This window comes from Octopus bimaculoides, chromosome 2 (genome assembly GCF_046866305.1).
Source record: "Octopus bimaculoides isolate indiv1 chromosome 2, ASM4686630v1, whole genome shotgun sequence".
Lineage (NCBI taxonomy): Eukaryota > Metazoa > Mollusca > Cephalopoda > Octopoda > Octopodidae > Octopus > Octopus bimaculoides.
The window spans coordinates 5,578,474-5,585,167 of NC_142929.1; the positions used below are offsets into that span (position 1 = coordinate 5,578,474).

Genomic DNA, 6,694 nt, shown 5'->3' on the forward strand with positions numbered 1-6,694 from the left:
TACGACGGGCTTCTTTCAGTTTCCGTCTACCAAATCCACTCACAAGACTTTTGTCGGCCCGAGGCCATAGTAGAAGACGCTTGTCAGAGGTGCCACGCAGTGGGACTTAACCCCGGAACCATGTGGTCGGGAAACAGACTTCTAACCACACAGCCACGCCTGCGTCTATGTTTATGTTGTTATTGATGTTGTTTGGCCCTAGGTCGGCCCTGATCCAGTAAACCCATGATCAAATGCACTCCTTTCAAGGGCAAGAAAAACGACCATTTTATCCAACGTGTCTTTTTCTAAAGCGGCGAAGTGTTACTTGAGGGAGATTAAGCTGCTTTTTCTAGCAGGTTGGTTCGTTGTGGGGAATGGCGTTGGTGTCACTCAATTGCTGTGGTAGGGAATGCGATGGGGAATGTTGGGGCTGGCGGTGATGCTAGTAATGTTTGTGGTGGTGGTGGTGGTGGTGGTGGTGGTAGGGTGATAGTGGTGGTGGGGTGATAGTGGTGGTGGGGTGATAGTGGTGGTAGGGGTGGTGATCGATATGTTGGTATCTTATTTAATGAAAGAAATATAAAAAAAGAAGAAAAAAAACCCACAGAAATAATAATGCTGTAGATACAAGGCAAAATTAGATAATGATTAATATTATTTTAATTAATATTAAGGCGGCGAGCTGGCAGAAATGATTTTTCGTTCGTCTTTTATGCTCAGAGTTCGAATTCCGCCGAGATCAACTTTGTCTTTTATCATTTCGGGGTCGATAAAATGAGTACTAGTCGAGTACTGGGGTCGATCTAATCGACTTACCCTCTCTCTTGAAATTGCTGGCCTTGTGCTAAAATTTGAAACCAATATTATTTTAATTATTATGGCAAGCAGAGAAAACAAATCTGGACATGTTTCAGTCTAAATAACCGTCTTAGATAATTGACAATCTCATTAGACATCGAAGCCATTAGAACCCCACGGTGTTTGTTTCGGTTGGTTACGTTCTGGTTTCAAATCTAGCCATGTCAACATTGTTTTTCATTTTCCAGGGTTGATAAATAAATAAATAAATAAATAAACAAATAAATAAATAAATACAGGACCAGACCAGAGGTTGCTGACTGGCAGAATCGTTAGAACATCATCGGATTTCTTGCGATGTTTGTACTGGCTCTTTGCATTATGAGTTCGAATCCTGCCGCAGCCTATTTGAGAGGCGGACTCAATCGTTAGATTCTGCTCTGTGGGACCAGGTATTCAATGTAAGGACAACTTTCTCACTTCGGAGCTCTTGAAAAATGTCACGGGAGCTTCAGAGATCCCATAAAAGGTCATGGGCAGCGCCTTTCTAACTTGATTAAGGAATTAAAAAAAAAAAAGAAGAAAAGGGTAGCCCTTGGTGCTCTTGTCAAAGTATGGCGGGTGAATGAATTTCTGAGTACATTTTCTGAGTTTATTTCTGAGTATATCTTTTCTATCTTTTACTTGTTTTAGTCATTAGACTGCGGCCATGCTAGGGCACTATCTTGAACAAACTGTGGTCGAATGAATCGACCCCAGTACTCATATTTTTAAAGTCTGGTACTCATTCTACCAGTCTCATTTGCTGACCTGCTAATTCATGGGGACATAAACACACCAACAGCGGCTATAAAAGCGGTGGTACGACACACAAGCGTAGGAGTGGTTGTGTGGTTGCTTGCTTCCCAACCGCACATGGTCCCGGGTTCAGTCCCACTGTGTGACACCTTGTGCAGTTGCTACTATAACCTCGGGCGGACCAAATCCTTGTGAGTGGCTTTTGTATACGGAAACTGAAAGAAGCCTGTCCTCTGTGTGTGTGTGTGTGTGTTTGTCCCTCCCACCATCGCTTGACAACTGATGCTGGTGTGTTCACGTCCCCCGTAACTTAGCGGTTCGGCAAAATAGACCGATAGAACAAGTACTAGGCTTACAAAGAATAAGTCCTGGGGTCGATTTGTTCGACTAAAGGCCGCAGTCAAATGCCCTTCTTTGTTTTTTAATGTAACCACGTGTGTATCGTTGGCAATTTTCTTCCTCCGTCTTTCCTTCCTTTGGGCTTTCCTTTATTTCTGAAGAAGAGCTTTGCTCGAAACGTTAAATCTTCTTTCCTTCCTTTCCTGAGCGTCTGATAATACAGTGCTTGTACCACGTGCTCACGTTATTGTTTTTTTCTTGTTTGTTCTTCTTTGTTTGGATTCACTATATATATATATATATATATATATATATATACACGACGGTTTTCTTTCAGCCTCTGTCTACCAACTCAACTCGCAAGGCATTGGTCAGCCTGAGGCTACAGTTGAAAACACTTGGCCTAGTTGTCACACAGTGGGACAGAAACATGTGGCTGGAAAGCAAGCTTCTTACCACACAGCCACGCCAAAAGAAGACTGGCTCTCCGTCGGTTACGACGATGAGGGTTCCAGTTAATGCCATCAACGGAACTGCCTGCTCGTGAAATTAACGTGCAAGTGGCTGAGCACTCCACAGACACACGTCACCTTTAGCGTAGAACTCAGGAAGATTCAGCCTGGCACAGAATGTGATAAAGCTGGCCCTTTGAAATACAAGTTCTACTCATTTTTATCAGCTGAGTAGAATAGAATAACGTGAAATAAAGTGCCTTGCTCAAGGACACAGCGCATCGCCGGGAATCGAACTCACGGCCTTATGATCGTGAGTCGAATGCCCTTGCCACTAAATACGTACCTTCACGTCGCCCTCTTAGAAGGCTCCTTAGATCGACCCAGTACGTAACTGGTACTTAATTAATTGACTCCGAAAGGATTAAAGGCAAAATTGACCTCGGCGGAATTTGAACTCAGAACGTAGCGACAGACGAAATACTGCCTAGCATTTCGCCCGGCGTGCTAACCACTCTGCCAGCTCGCCGCCTTGTCTACCCATTTCTTATTGCAGACGATAAATAGTCATGAGCTGAAGAAAAGTTTGACTGTTATTTCTAGCAGCACCAATGACCACATCAAGGTATCCTGGATATTCGTGCTGCTGTTGTTGTTGTTTAAACCCAGGTTAACCAGGTTCCTACCAACCTTTGACTGATGACGTTCTAGCCATGACCTTCCGATATTTTATGTGGGAATATAACCAGTACTTTATCCCATGCGGTGTAGTGTGGATTGGAGGTGAATTAACCTACGATTTCTAGCAGGTTAATGTAGCGACTCCATGGTGTTTGTTGTATTGCTGAGCTCCAAGTTAGCCCTAACCAAGAAGACCTTTGATCAAAAGCGTTCTAGCCGTGGCTATCCCTATGTGTAGGAAATCAAGAACTACCACATTATTCAATGGGTTCTTTTTTCTTTCTTCCAAAGATGACAGAATGATTTAAGGAAGATTTGGCTGTTGTTTCTAGCAGATCTGATAACCACGTAGCAGCAGTTTGGGAGATGATAGCAGTGGTGGCGTGATGGTGGGGAGGGCGATGCCGGTAGTGTGGCTGCCGATGATGGTGCTAATGATGATGATGATGGAAATAGTGAGGAAGAGGGGGGGGGGTGATGGTGGAATGCCGAGAAGTTTTCTCCATACATACACAAGTGCGAGAAAATATCCTCACACACACACACACACACACACACACACACACACACACACACAAAATATCCACACACACACACACACACACACACACACACACACACACACACACACACACACACACACACACACACAATTTAAATATACACTTTTTCTTTTCATTCTTTTACTTATTTCAGTCATTTGACTGCGGCCATGCTGTAGCATCGCCTTTTAGGCGAACGAATCGACCCCAGGACTTAATCTTTGTAAGCCTAGTACTTATTCTATCGGCCTCTTTTGCCGAACCGCTAAGTTACGGCGACGTAAACACACCAGCGTCGGTTGTCAAGCGATGGTGGAGGGGAGGACAAACAGATACACAAACATACACACACATATATACATATATAATATAAATAATATATATATATATATACATGCATATGTACGTACGTATATCTACATACTTACATCTATATATAAATATATATGCATATGTGGGCACAGAATGTCACGAAACGAGTACAACAAAAAAATACAAAGTACGAGTACATGGAATAGGAACTATTTTTTCGAACAACGAAAGGCACAAATGGAAAATAAGACAAACAACATAAAGAACGACCCTTCATCAGTTGTTGGTTGTTTTTCTTGTCTCGTATTTCGAGCATTTAACAACAATATACGCTTTCGATAAAACAGTTGCTCCCGCAAAGCAAATTAAATAAAATTCGGGATTTTGTGGAGGGTCAAAATTGGTAATACAAACAGGACAGTGAATATATACGACGGGCTTCTTTCAGTTTCCGTCTACCAAATCCACTCATAAGGTTTTAAATCCACTGACAAGGTTTTGGTCGGCCCGAGGCTATAGTAGGAGACACTTGCCCAAGGTGCCACGCAGTGGAACTGACTAGGGAACCATGTGGTTGATAAGCAAGCTACTTACCACCCAGCCACCTCTGCGCCTACATATTATAGAGATTTTGAAACAGTTTCTTTCTCGTTTTTTTCTCTCTTACCTTCCAATAACTCATTCGCTCCCTTTTCTTTCTCTCTCTCTCTCTCTCGTTGCCAAGAAAGCCTTCTGTTTCTCCCTCTTTATTTTGTATGTGTAACTTGCGTTTATACATGCCTGTGTGTGTGTGTGTATTTAGATATTTAAAAAGTACTTGCTGAACAAATGATTTAATACGAGGTGTAATGTCGAATAACTTCCAAACTATACTCACACACAGATATATATTGCTTTCACACACGCGCACACATATATATAGTGAGTGAACGAACAAAGAAAAAGACATACATACATACACATAGAAAGGCTTACGCACGCACACACACACACACACACACACTCAAGTAAAGGCTGGAGAGAGAGAGAGAGAGAGAGAGAGATAGAGGAAGGAACGGGCGAGTTATTGGGAGGAAAGCTAGAAAACGAGAAAGAGGCTGTTTCAAAATGTATATAATATATTAGACATTGTATTGTAAAGGCTAAGCGCCTCTCTTTCCAGATTTAATCGGTCAAAGAAAGAGGTACCGGCAGATCCCGGACAAAAAACACTACCCGGCTGAGGAAGCAACAAGTTTCACTGCGACTACTACTACAACAACTACTACTACTACTACAACAGTAGCTGCTGCTACTACTACTACTACTACTACTGCTGCTGCTGCTGTTGCTGCTGTCGTAGTAACTCCAAACAGCTGAAATAGTTTCAGTTGTCACTACTTTTAGCGTGATACGCTAGTAGTCGCAGCCATCGTAACTGCTGCAGTCTTCCCGTCATAGTTCTTTTTTCCTCTTTCAAAATTTCTTTCCTATCTGTCACTCTCTTCTTCCCCCTCCCTTTCCTTCGTGTTCCCCCCCTCTCCCTCTCTCTAACTCCCTTTCTCTGTGTATTTTCAGTCTTAGCAATATCCCGAAATGAAATGTCGTCAGATTTGATCGGAAGCGATTTTATCAAACCTCCAACGAAGTTCAACAGAACAATAACAAGCGAGCAAGAACGGTCGTACTTCGAACTCAGCTTCGCTTCTACAAGTTAGACGGAAAATCAAAGAAAGTTATCCGTGAGGAATTACTATTAACCAGCACCAACGCCACCACGGCCGTTGCCGCCACAAGCAACGCAAACAAACGCAACAGTGACTATGAGATGGTGATGACGGAGTGGATAATGGTGAGGATTGTTACGACTGTCATGACGACGATGACGACGGCGACAACGACGACGAAGATGATAAATACAAACACTGAACTTTCCTCACTAAAATCCTACAATATTTAAGTGTCAACAACGTACGAAGGAAAACACGAAAGAAAGGTTATTAAAAACAACAAAAAAAATCCAGTAGAACACGAAGAAATCGTAAAAAAAAAAAACAGATCTTTCAAATGAAAAAAGTTATTTTTTGAACACATTTTCGTTATTTATATACATCCATCCATATATTAATATATATCATATACATATATATATTTTATTAATATTTAGCTGAAGCAACAAAGTGACTGAAGGGTCAAAAGTTTCGTGCGTTAGGACTTAACACACGTCCCTTGACGAAAAAAAAATATATAAATAATCGCTTCAGGTGTATTGAAAATATTTTGTCATAGCTGCCAAGCACTGACAAGCAAGTGGTTGGAATCGAAAGCGGGTGACAAATTTCTCAGTGAATTTGTTTTTAAATGTACTCTTGAGGCGAAAAATAGCTTGGTAAAAAACACTGCAGAGAAAAATAAAAAAATAAAAAAAAACGAAAAAATAAAAACGGGACTTCACGTGTAAGGCGCTACATCGATATTTCGAATATTTCATTAAAAATATGCACTGCATTTCCATAAACATTCACAGGATTATTACTTGTTAATGTAAGGAGTTACCAATTGGCTGTGCGTGTGTAGATTGAAGGTAACTACCACTGTGGAAGCTTGGAGTTGATAAACTTCACTATTTTCGAACTAACGTACGAAAGAGGAATAAATTTCAAAGCCCACAAAGATAATGGATTCAAGAATTTTTTGTTGGATGTTAATAGAAAACTATGGGAAATTATTGGAATGTTTCAGAAGCTACGAATAGACACGTGAAAGGAAATACCGCTTTGAAGAAAGGAACTACTGGAGTGATTTTTTTAC

The 6,694-nt window shown here is 41.4% G+C and overlaps 1 protein-coding gene across 1 annotated transcript in view; it reads left to right on the top strand.

The window, feature by feature from the left end:
* The first annotated feature begins 4,941 nt into the window (after positions 1–4,941).
* The window catches only part of LOC106868900 (notch-regulated ankyrin repeat-containing protein), a 2,895-nt gene continuing 1,142 nt past the window's right edge, over positions 4,942–6,694 (top strand). The window contains exon 1 of the mRNA XM_089340563.1: positions 4,942–6,694. This exon is cut by the window's right edge and continues 1,142 nt beyond it. The gene's annotated coding sequence lies outside the window, so the exon portion shown is untranslated.